General features: G+C 44.2%; 1 protein-coding gene across 3 annotated transcripts in view; it reads right to left on the minus strand.

Moving 5' to 3' along the window:
• The window catches only part of ADAMTSL1 (ADAMTS like 1), a 485,290-nt gene that overhangs the window by 161,382 nt on the left and 310,793 nt on the right, over nucleotides 1-13,115 (minus strand). The gene's annotated exons all lie outside the window — the stretch shown is intronic.

A 13,115-nucleotide genomic window follows, 5' to 3' on the forward strand; every position in this document is an offset into this window, starting at 1 on the left:
TTTTGGAACGCTTTGGTTTTGGAACAGACTTCCGGAACAGATTAAGTTTGAGAACCAAGGTACCACTGTATTGTTTTTAACACACTTAGCTTGACACAGGAAGACTACAAAGGCTTTAATGCCAACAGAAGGTTATCTAAGACAGTCTTCACCCAACCTGGTGTCTTGCAGGGCTGATGGGAGTTGTAGTTCCAGTTGGTGAAGGCTGATCTAAGATTTACCACGTCACGGAAGAGATGCACTATACACAAAAAGCAATGCATAACAGTTGCATTCTGGTGACGTCGGTGTATCTAATAGGAGCGTGAAAAATCACGCCTGGAAGAAACACTGAGGAATGTACAGTCTGACATGCATGCTGCGGAGTTTATCTTAACTCACATTTTAAACCTGCGAGACTGAATGCACTTGCAGCGGTGAACAGCACCGCCAGCGATACAACCCACAGTAAACGGGAACATGCAACTTGGAGCCCAAACATATTGGTCTGCATTCTGCAGCAGTCCCAATAAAACGCCCATTTCCAGAGTAACATGTGGCATTAATTACATTTGACTATCCTCCCAGTCCGTATGCAAACCGTGTCCAGATAATGTTCAGGGTGACACACAAGAGAGGCTGTATTTAAAACGAGGGTTTGAAAACCAGCAAGTCTGGATTCCATTTCCAACCCTCCAACAGGCATTGGGGGAGCCATTGGGAAGCCTTCTCTTCCAAAATTTATATAACCTTGAGTGCTCAGCTCAAAACCAATACATAAAGCCTGATCTGCAAAACAGATAAGCCAGAGAACCTTGATCGAAATGGGTATAGGGTGTTTTGTTTTGTTTTTACATCAGAATGACCAACTAAGTCACTTTCATTGAAGTACCCAAGCTTAAATTGTGTGTAGAGCACACCATCAGGGCTCAGATGTGTCACACCCAACACCCATGTACAAACTCATAAAACACTCATAACAGTGATTTCTGTCGCTTCCAATATCAGAAGAACCTTAGTGTCACCACTGAATTTCACCTATACTGGTAAAATTCGAAAAAAATTACAAGACTGGAGATAAAGCATGTTGGAAATTCAAAATCAAGGAAGGAAATTTCTACCACATGTGGTGGACTTGGGAAGAAATTAAAAAGTTTTGGGAACTTATCTACAACGAATTTAAAAAAATATTTAAATACACCTTTGTTAAAAAACCTGAAGCTTTTCTTTTGGGGATGATTGGAGATGAAATTAAGAAAGAGGATCAGATATTATTTCAATATGCAACAGCAGCTGCTAGAATACTGATAGCACAAAATTGGAAGACAACAAATATCCCAACTGTTAAAGAGTGGCAAAGTAAATTATTTGAATAGATAGAATTGACAAAAATGACACAAAAAAATCAGAGACCAGAAAGATACAAAGTTTATTAAGGAATGGAATAAATTTATAACATATATCGAAGCAGATGTAAGAAATTTAAAAATCACAGTAGGTTCAATATAACCCTACGACGCGCAGATGTCATAAATCAAAACTGCGAGAAAAAACTTTTTGTTATATAATCCAAAACCGAGGTGGAGGGAAGTCAATTATTTGTATGATGCTTTTTGTTGTTTGTCTTCTTTTTGTTGTGTTTTTGTTTTGTTGTTGTTTGTGTTTGATTGGTTAATGGAAATTAATAAAGAGAATTGAAAAAAAAAAAAAAATTCACCTAAACTGAAATTTGTGTTGAATTTGATGAATCTTACTAAGGCAAATCATCTGTAGGAATTTTGCATAAACTTGACAGGACTCTCTTAAGACTGGTATAAGTTTTTGTGGCTCTCAAACCGTTACCACCAAATTTCTGCTTAAAGGAAGCTTTTGGAGATTACTTTGGGCAGCGGAGACAGTAGAAATTTAGGGAGAAAATAAAAGCATTTACATGACGACCCAAATTTATCATAGGGGTGGGGACGGGGTTACACACTTTAAGGGGGGGTATTCAAGTAGAGGAGGCTTCTCCCACCACAGTGCCCTCCAGATGTTGTTGGACTACAACTCCCATCCTTGCTGACCACTGATCATGTTGGCTTGGAAGCTGTAGTCCAGCATCCTTGCCCTGAGATCAATGAACTTATCACATTCTTGCCACCATAACAGCTGAGTTATTGTTAAGTAGCGTTGCAATATCATTACTTGGCAGGCTAAAGATGAAACCCAGTTTCTGCTCCACATGTTGCATGACTCTGTATAACCACCAATTCTGTCCAATGTTTTCCACATTTGACACATCTTCCTCTCATAGCTCACACCCATATCTAGGCTGAGTTGTTAACTTTGCTTGTAGGTTTAGCACAGATAGCAGCCAGAGTATTAGTTCAGATATGCTGCTTCCTGCATCTGAGGCATATGGCTCTTTGGCATAAGTCAACATGGCCGTGTTCTGAAGTTAAAAACACCATACTATAGTTTAGAAACTGACTTTTATATTTCATGTTAAGTGTGACCCCCTTCATTTGGGCGAACACCAAGTTGAACTGGCAGGACAAAGAATCGGGATACGCAGCCATAATATAGAGCCTCATACATCAGCCATTGTTTACAAGACACTACATGAGGCAGGAAAGGTGAGGCAATGAGTTTCTGTGGACCAGTAAAAGCATCCCTGTGGTATAGCCGTGTTCTCCCACTATGTGTGAACTTTGGGATTTCTTCAGGAATACGAACTGGACCAGCAATGACAAGTCCTGGGGAGCTTTGCGTGCTCCTAAGTGCCCTAGGGTAAGACATTTTCATAATCATTTCTTCTCAGCATTGAGAAACTTGGCCAGGAAATGGTGTAATAAAAACAAACCGGCAACTCCAGCCAAGTATAGATAAATCTCTTTTTTTGGTCTTTCAGAGGCCCTGTCTGCACCACTGAGTTTATGGATAAAGATCCCAAGATTGGAATGGGTGTCCCTAATCCACTTAAACACTTGCTTTTAATTTAACCTTGCACATATTTTACAATCTGGTTGAATGCTGATATGCCCTGGAGCTTTGGTCTGGATATTTGAAAAAGGCGCAAATGACAGTAAATATTGGAACTGGTGTTGCAAACAGATTGAGGGACAACAGCTGCCTTACAAACAAGCTCACTGTTAAAAATTGGTTGCAAGGAAACCTATCAGCATGATTTATTTCACTTAGAAATGTATCAAACACTATCATTAATACTACTACTGTTATTATTATATAGCAACATACTGCTGCAGCAACTACTACAATTATTATAAAGTGAGAACGGTGTGCTACCAGGTTAATATCTGTGCAACACTAGTTTCAACACTTGAACTAAACCATCCAATATGCATTGTAAGCTAAACTAAAAAGAGATGTAGTGAATTGTACCAAAATGCTAATTTAGCATCACGAGTCCCTTTCTTCCGAAGACACGCTAGGGATTCAGGTTGGGAGACAGAGTTACCCTCAAGGCATCCCCAAATGCACATCATCAACCAGGAACATTTGCACAATGCCTGTGATGCCAGTACCCCTAGGGCAGGCTTCCTCAAACTCGGCCCTCCAGATGTTTTGGGACTACAATTCCCATCATCCCTGACCACTGGTCCTACTAGCTAGGGCTCATAGGAATTGTAGGCCGAAAACATCTGGAGGGCCAAGTTTGAGGAAGCCAGCCCTATGGTGTCACATTAATAATAACAACAATATAATTTTATTTATATCCTGCACTCCCCAGCCGAAGCCGGGCTCAGAGCGGCTACCAACAATAAAAGTAACACAGCGTTCTAAAATCAATTCATTCTAAAATCAATTCAGAATCAAATTAATGGCAACCATTGGGCTAGAGTTCTATGAGGATTACAGAAGGAGAGAGGGGTTCAGACTGTGCCTTGGCCAAAGGCCTGGTGGAACAGCTCTGTCTTGCAGGCCCTGTGGAAAGATGTCAAGTCCTGCAGGGCCCTAGTCTCTTGTGACAGAGCGTTCCACCAGATCGGGGCCACAGCCAAAAAAGCCCTGGCTCTGGTTGAGGCCAACCTAACCTCCCTGTGGCCCAGGATCTCCAAGATGTTTTTGTTTAAAGACTGTAAGGTCCTCCATGGGACATACTAGGAGAGGCGGTCCTTATAGGTACAAGGGTCCCAGGTTCTCCTCTGAGTTAGAGGACTCCAGCTAGAAGCCCTGATGGAACCATAGCTTTCCCCTGCTCTGTCACAGTAAACAACAGCTAAAGCAAGCTGAGCCCCTTTAAATAAAGAGGACCCCCTCAGTAAAGACGGCACTAGTCAGAGGATGACAGCCGCTGAAACAGGACAAAAATACAGTCCCCTTTGATGGATGGATGGATGGATGGACGGATGCAACCCATGAACGGATCACCTTCAGACGACAATTATACATGCACAAATTTAATGATATTTGGAATGTATTTGTTGAAACCATACTGGCACACGGCTTAACATATTCTTGAGGGAAACAATGTCTGTCCATCTACATATATACTGTGTAGTTTTGTATCCTTCATTACATTTTATGGTTATTTTGTTATTGCTGTTTTCCTCTGCTTTTAAAAATATTTTCCCCACATTATCTTTCTCCCCTTTTTCTATTCCTTCTTTCTAATTTACTGTAATAATCTCAATAAAATTTTATATAACACAATTCTCTAAAAAAAGCCTGCTCCTGAATACAAGACAAATATGTATAGGGCTACTTATGAATAGTACAAATTTGTATAAATTATACACATATGTATAAATTATAGCTTGGTATGTATGAACAGACAGCAGTCTGACCCTTTCTGAGCTGCTTGTACAAACCTTTGGGGCAAAAGCTGCAATTATATTTACAAACAGAAGTGATACATGATAATACACAGATACCTATATTTTATATTTTATATATGTGTACAAAAAACAATAATGTTCAAAAGCAACATTGGATAATAACTTCCTTTCTTTTCTGTCATTTCCCAAAGACAATCTGTTTGGGTGACCAGTGTGGATCAAAACGCATTTGGATTGTTATCTCCCAAAGGATACATTTTAAACTGAATTCCATTCTTTTTGCCACCTCTACCCAAAATAATACGCGGGTGGTGCTGTGGGTTAAACCAGAGAGCCTAGGGCTTGCCAATCAGAAGGCCGGTGGTTCGAATCCCTGTGACAGGGTGAGCTCCTGTTGTTCGGTCCCTGCCCCTGCCAACCTAGCAGTTTGAAAGCATGTCTAAGTGCAAGTAGATAAATAGGTACCACCCTGGCGGGAAGGTAAACGGCATTTCCGTGCGCTGCTCTGATTTGCCAGAAGCGGCTTAGTCATGCTGGCCACATGACCCGGAAGCTGTATGCCGGCTCCCTCAGCCAATAAAGCGAAATGAGCGCTGCAACCCCAGAGTCGGCCACGACTGGACCTAATGGTCAGGGGTCCCTTTAACTTTACCTTTTACCCAAAATAATAGGACTTACACAGTGAATCTATGCACATAGAGTTTGTTAATTTCTCGTCCCTTCTCCGAAGAATACTTTAACATTAAAGCTCTCAGCTGAAATACGGGGGGGGTGGGGGGTGGATTTCCACAGAAGTCTACAGTGCATCAACTATGCAGTTGCCAGATTCACTGACTTAATTATTCAGTCTCACTTGTTTCTTCTTCTTTTTTTGAAGGGCGTTCTCATTATGCCACATATCAGCATTCACCATCATTCTTGTTGGGTGCCCTTTCCAACTCCACAATTCTCCGATTCTATGAAATAAACAGGGCTTAAATGTTTCATGTGATCATCTGTGATCTTTGGCTTCAGCTAGGGACAGTCCTAGCAATGTTTATATCAATACTCCTTCAAGGAGGAGAGATGGCAAGTTGGCCAGGAATATAAGTGTGCCTGATAAATAGACACTTTAGCAGCACAATGGCTCCTGACGGGCTGGTGCCAGTAACCCGCAGCCTTGGGCAAATGTCAGGCTCATTGCTGGGTCCCTCTTCATTTGTCTTCCTCCTGGCCCAGCACTGCAAACTGCACCCTTCTGCCATGTCAAGCCAGCTTTTAAATTTCCCACAATGCCCTGACCTGGCATCTGAGGCATTGTGGGAAATTAAAAGGGTCTCTCAGCACTTCTTGGAATGCTGTCACCTCCAAGGGCTCATCCACACTTAGCTTTGCTCTGCATTTCTTTGTACAGGTCTGGGTTTGCCAGCTCTGCATCTCAGTGCTTTCACCTCCCCACCCCCCATGTGAAAACCCACTCTTTAGTGTTGAATCGGAGCAAACAGCAATCCGTAGAAAGCACAATTTGTCGTTTATAATAAATAATAATAATAATTTTTTATTCATACCCCACCCTCCCCAGCCAAGACTGGGCTCAGGGCGGCTAACACCCGATACAAAAACAAATTGATTGAAATGTAACTTAAAAACAAGATTAAAATACAACATTAAAACATTAAAACATAGCCTCATTTCAATGGAAACTCAAATCAAAAACTTTTTGGGGGATGAAAGCGTAAAGTCTTCACCAAGGCTAACTTTCCAGACTGGTCCTACATCGGCCAGAAAAAATCCAGGGAAGTCCCCAAATGGGAGTTCCATCACAGGAGGAGAAAGGAAAAAAGAAGAGGGGGAGGGAATCAAATTGATTCCAAGCCGAAGGCCAGGCAGAACAACTCTGTCTTGCAGGCCCTGCGGAAAGAAATCAGATCCTGCAGGGCCCTGGTCTCATGAGACAGAGCGTTCCATCAGGCCGGAGCCAGAGTTGAAAAGGCCCTGGCTCTGGTTGAGGCTAATCTGACTTCCTTAGGGCCTGGGACCTCTAGGCTGTTGCTATTTACGGACCTTAAAGTCCTCCACGGGACATACCGGGAAAGGCGGTACTCCAATTCAGCAGTAAAAGATCAGGTTTTCCCGGGGACATACGTGCCAAGTTCCACCCAACAGTGTGTGTGCGTGTGTGACACATGCATGTGAAATCACACATGCAACTCACACATGCATGACATCATGCATGTTGGGAGGAGGCTGTGATGCCCAGCAGGGCAAGACTCCACCATGGGGAGTCCTGAAAGGGCCCTCTGCCACTGTGGGGACTTCCGACGAAGCCTTCACTGCCATGGCCCGGCCCCTCAAGATTGGGGGATGCTCAGCCCCATCCTCACATACATCGGGGTGTGTGTGAGAGAGAGGTGTCCTCAGCCCCATAGAGTTGGTGCCTATGCCTGGGGAAAGTGCTCAGACACGAACAGGGAAAGCATGGACCTGTGGCCAGAAAGCACATGGCAAAAGGCAAATGTGGAGGAGCCCCCAAGAGTCGACTGACAGACGGTAGGGGCCCCACTGCTCCTCAGCTTGGAGCTGACCCCGGTGGGGAGGGCAGGGATATTGTCCCCTATTGTCTGGCACTTCTGCAAATAGGGAGCAAATTCCTCAGTGAGTCACAGAAATGCAACTTTAGAGAAAAGAGGAAATCCTATAGTTTTTATTATGTCCTTTCCCTGTATTTCACTTACATATTGCTTTCATTCTTTTTTTTTTTAATTTTTCTCTGTATAATGAAATATACCTGGATTCATGATACTGTTCTTTAACGAAGCAAAAAATGGACTCTTTAAATTCCTGACCCTCAGTAAAACAGCTATGTTTGTGATGGCAAGCAAAGTTAGCGGTGACAAAGAAGGCACAACGCAGACAACTTGACAACCTGACATGTCAGATGACAATTCTGTTGTCATTGGCTGCTATGGATATCGTCCCATGATGTAGATCCCCTGGAGATTTAGCTGACACAAGTTCCCAGGTTTCTCAGAGCAGGGAAATATATGCACTAGAGAAAGTAAATAACCTACTGTCGAGCACATGTCATAAAATGATCAATCAAGGCATATTTGTTCCACCATTTTCAGAATAGCATAATCAACTTTTTTTAAAAAAAAGCAAGCGATGGAATTAAATACACATAAAGCCAGCCTTTGCTAACCCTTTCAGATGTGTCCAATTACTAAACAGCAAGAGTCTGTATGAGCTACCGCTGGATTCTCATTAGAGAGTCTGTGATTCTTTGTCAGCGGCAATGACTTCATGACATATTTGGGTATCGCCAATCAAACCGTTCCATCCGCAAGGCACGTACATTTGCTGCTAAAACACACAGAGCTCCTTTTGTTGATAGAAAAGGGTCTTCTGGCCAGATGCAAACAGACGTCCCACTGGAGTGCATCTTTATTGTCAGCGCCTGTGCCAAAGGAGGTCTGTTGCTGTAATCAGATAATTAGCCTGTACCCTTGTGAAAGCAAATTCAATGGGTTCACCCTGACATCAGCCATCAGCAAAATGCTGGATTCCAGGCTTCAAATCCTGCATTACAGCTCAGCCCATGTATTGCCAAGGAAAGACCGTATGAGCAGCATAAAATGAGAGAGGACAAGAGGAATTAGAGACAAGGATGCAGCTGTTGCAAAGAGTTAGGAGCTTTTTCTAAGGAAAAGAAAATAGCAAGTATTCATTTAGGTACTTGTTGCTTTTCAGTGACTCTGAGCAGTTTTTTTTAATTTTAAACTAACTGCAACATTTTCAAGACATTTGAAAACTAATGAGATGATGAATCTAATTACAGTGGTGCCCCGCAAGACGAATGCCTCGCAAGACGGAAAACCCGCTAGACGAAAGGGTTTTCCGTTTTGGAGGTGCTTCGCAAAACGAATTTCCTATGGGCTTGCTTCGCAAGACGAAAATGTCTTGCAGGTTCCTGCGGGGTTTTTTTCCTCCCCCCCCCCCTTTTTCCCAAGCCGCTAAACCGCTTATCAGCTGATGGCTAAGCCGCTTAACAGCTGATGCTAAGCCGCTTATCAGCTGATCGTTTAGCCGCTTATCAGCTTATCATTAAGCCGCTTATCAGCTTATCGTTAAGCCGCTTATCAGCTGATCCACTAAGCCCGCTAAGCCGCTAATACTGTAGCACTAATCCGCTAAACCACTAATGGGCTTGCTTCGCAAGACGAAAAAACCCGCAAGACGAAGAGACTCGCGGAACGGATTCTTTTCGTCTTGTGAGGCACCACTGTAATCCTTTCTGGGACCCCTTTTTAAGAGAGCATAAGCCAAGTATTTTTGGACCTCTGTAAAGTGCTATAATTGATGCTTTTGAATTATGGTGCTGGAGGCGACTCTTGAGAGTCCCATGGACTGCAAGAAGAACAAACCTATCCATTCCTAAGGAAATCAGCCCTGAGTGCTCACTGGAAGGACAGATCCTGAAGCTGAGGCTCCAATATTTTAGCCACCTCATGAGAAGACTCGACTCCCTGGAAAAGACCCTGATGTTGTGAAAGATGGAGGGCACAAGGAGAAGGGGACGACAGAGGACGAGGTGGTTGGATAGTGTTCTCGAGGCTACCAACATGAGTTTGACCAAACTGCGGGAGGCGGTGGAGGACAGGGGTGCCTGGCGTGCTCTGGTCCATGGGGTCATGAGGAGTCGGACACGACTAAACGACTAAACAACAACAAAGTGCTATACATTGGAGTTTGGGAGGGGGCAAATCTCCACCCCTAATAATCTCTACATTCAGTGAAGGGTCTGAATTTGAGCAAACTCATAAATTCATTAATTTAGCAAGGGCTGGAAATAATACTGGCTGGCTTTCTCATGGGGCCAGCCTGGCAATGGCTCGCTTGGGATGGGTTTGCCATGAAACAAAAAGCTGATAATGGTTTGTTTGATAACATTAAGCCACTGGCCAAACACAAGACCCTCTGCCTAGTAGCTTTTGGGTTAGGATTACCATTGGCCTGATGTAAGCAGCAGGGAAAAGTGCCTTTGGCAATGCGTTTGAGAAACAGAGGTTGCTGGGGTGCCCAGTGGTGCTGGTGGGGCTGGATGTGGAGAAGGGGTTTTCTGCAAGTGCTGCTGGGAAGGAGAAGGAAGAAGTGTGGAGGACTCCGTGCAGAGACTGAAGGGCAATAACCACGCTGGCTGGCTGGAGCAGGCAGTTACAAATAGACATAGGGTTGGCGCTTATGATGTCTTTGAATCCAAAACTGCGCTGCTGGGAAGGACAAGTGCCTCTTGAGATGCAAATGCTGTGAACTCTCTCTCCACAAAACTCCAGTGTAAATATGTGTGAATAACCATATTTCTTAAAGACCCTACAGTCTCTGCTGTGCCTCATTCCAAAGGAAAGACAACCCCTGTTTAAGTGTTGGACTTTCGGAGGAAGAGAGGAGAACTAGCCCCGCTGTACATCGGGGAGGGCTGTGTGGAGAGAGTCTCTTCCTTTAAATCCTAGGAGTTTATCTCAGTGAGGACCTTACTTGGAACATAAATACAACCCAGGTGGTTAAGAAAGCCCAACAGAGACTCCATCTCCTCAGAATATTGTGAAAGAATGATGTCAATCAATATTTGATGATCTCCTTCTACCGGTCAACAATAGAAGTGTCCTTTCATACTGCATTATGGTGTGGTATGCTGGTTTGACATCAACTGATAGGAAGTGCCTACAGAGGGTGGTGAATACAACACAAGATATTATGGGCTGTCCCATGAATCTGCTGGATGAAACAGCGGGAAAACGTTGCCTCAGGAGAGTGAGGAAAATTCTCAGGGATGATTCACACCCTGGCTGGCACTTTCTTGATCTCCTGCCCTCAGGCAGAAGATATAGAAGCATGATTAGTCACACTAACAGGGTAAAGAACAGCTTCTATCCGTGGGCTGTTAGGCTGCTGAATGAAAAGATAACAACAGGGCAACTGATTTTTGGGTTTGGTGGGTGTGAGTCAGTAAACTAAGACTAAGAGAGCTGAGTGGAGGGTGCTCCTGTAATCTCACTGTATACAAGTTGTACAAGTGACAATAAAGTATTTCAATTTCAAGTGCCAAGACTCCCGGAACCTCACACTGCTCATACAGATTGGGGTGGCCTATAACACTATATTATGCTCCTGAAAATTGCAGCGCAGTACCCCCTCCGCCCCACATCCAAACAGGAGCCAGGTGAGCTGCCAAAGACCCCTCGGCCCCTAGGAGTTGACTTTTTTGTGAATGCATGTCTGATGGGCTCAGGAGCAGAATGTGGTGACCCCTGAGCCCAGCTGCAGCAAGAGGGGCTGTTTGCAAAGGGAGAAGCAACTCCTGGTTTCTCAGCTACAGCAGTGTGCCAGGGCAGGGGCAGGGGGACAAGATCTTGGAGTGAGCAAAGTCGTCGCAAGATCACAAGATCAAGATCTTACGAGATCTTGGCAGGGCCTTTGTTTGTCCCTCAGTTGGTACTGAGGCAGCAGCGCTTAACTAAAAAATTGTATTTTTCAAAACATAAAGCAATATTCACAACTATTTAAATATAGGAATTAGTGCCTACAAAATCCGTTTTCTTTTTCATAGGTCTGTATATAGAGTCAGCAGCTGTTTCTGATGTAAGTAGCAGCACAGCCTGCCTTTTGATGTAATAATTTACATCCCTGAGCCTCTGTGGATGTTTAACCTACGGGGAACTTAGTAGTTATCTTTGCTTTTAATGCTTGACCTTTTAGCCCTAAAATGTTGTAAGTTGGAGGATGAGATTTCAATGTGTCTTTTCTGAAACTCATCAACGCCTGTTGACCACAGCTGCAACTCAACACGCAAAACAAATCCTTAATCGGTCTGGTTTCGGCTTTCATTGCAGGCTCAGTATATAAAACAAGTCTTCAAGTGAGCGTTCCATTAGTACCTATATGGCAGGAAACAAATTAAAAATTCAAAAAAATGGAGATCCCTTTCTTTCCATGAGGAAAGAAAAGAAGACAAGACTCTGTGCTGTGAGATTTCAGTGAAGCTAGTCTATCCAGAAGTTACACAATACGGTAACAGTTAAATTGGGAACAGAGGCACAGCTAAGTAGATAGAAACTTTGCATTTCCAGGAATGTGAAGGAAATTGGTTAAGCTAGAGTTGGAGCTTCTAAAGCTTAAGGCTGAAGATTTCAACAAAGATCACATGCCAATCTAGTGTCTTGTTGGGTTAAGATAAACTGTAGACCCTCCAAGTATCCCTATTTTCAAGGGACAGTCCCAGATTTACAGAAGCCATCCCAGTTTCTGATTTGATCCCAGAATGTCCTGCTTCTCCTTAGTACATCCCTATTTTCATCGGAGAAATGTCGGAGGATATGAAACTGATAACACATCTCAGTCCTCTATTTACAAGAGGACCCCAACAGTTGTCAACTGTTGCTCCCTCACAATATCACCACCCAACCGATAAAATAATCTCTCTAGCACTCAGTACACTCAATGCATGGGTGCCAGTGTTGTCGCCAGTAGCTCCTATGGCGATTGTGAAAGATTTCAGTAAATAACCCCTCAAAATGCAGGAGAAACTGTTTGCTCTTCCTGATCAATTCTTGTTGGTACTGGCTCAGCCTTGCCTACACTGAATATGCCCCCCTGCATGTTTTCTGAGCTGCCCCCTACCCCTATGAGAGGTACCTCCTCACACTGCCCCACAGGGGCCTGGGAAGCACGCCCTGCCCAGCCCCAGAGGCACCATTTGCCTGTGGAGCTAGTAGCCAGGGCTGCTGCAACAAACAGCTGTGCAAGTCTTTGGGAGGCAGAGATGCGAGAGGGCATCAGAGGAATGAGGGAAGGAAAGAGGGACAGAAGCCAGTGTTGCCCACGACACCCATGACCATCCTTCAAGGCACCCCAGGGTGCCATTGCACACTGGTTGAAAACCACTGGAGTAGACTAATGGATAAGATTGTGGTATTTGCTTCCCAGCGATCTTTTCCCACTTGCATATAAGAATACAAGCAGTACCGTATTTTTCGCTCCATAAGACACACCTTTTTCCTCCTAAAAAGTAAGGGGAAATGTGAGTGCGTCTGATGGAGCGAATGGCGCTGCGCAGAGAGGGAGAACTGTGCAGCGCCCCTTCAGCAAGGCGCCTGTCCTGTGAAGCCGGAGGAGGAACAGAAGGGGCTCCTTCTGTTCCTCCTCCTGCTTCGCAAAAGGGGCGCTGCGCAGAGAGGGAGAACTGTGCAGCGCCCCTTCAGCAACACGCCTGTCCTCCTCCCACTTTGCTTTGTGCAGCGATCCCGCTTGCTGTTCTGGCTGCTGGGATTCAGAATATTTTTTTCTTGTTTTCCTCCTCCCAAAACTAGGTGCGCCTTATGG

The sequence above is a fragment of the Podarcis pityusensis genome (assembly GCF_964106645.2).
Source record: "Podarcis pityusensis genome assembly, chromosome: 17".
In the NCBI taxonomy this organism is placed as follows: domain Eukaryota; kingdom Metazoa; phylum Chordata; class Lepidosauria; order Squamata; family Lacertidae; genus Podarcis; species Podarcis pityusensis.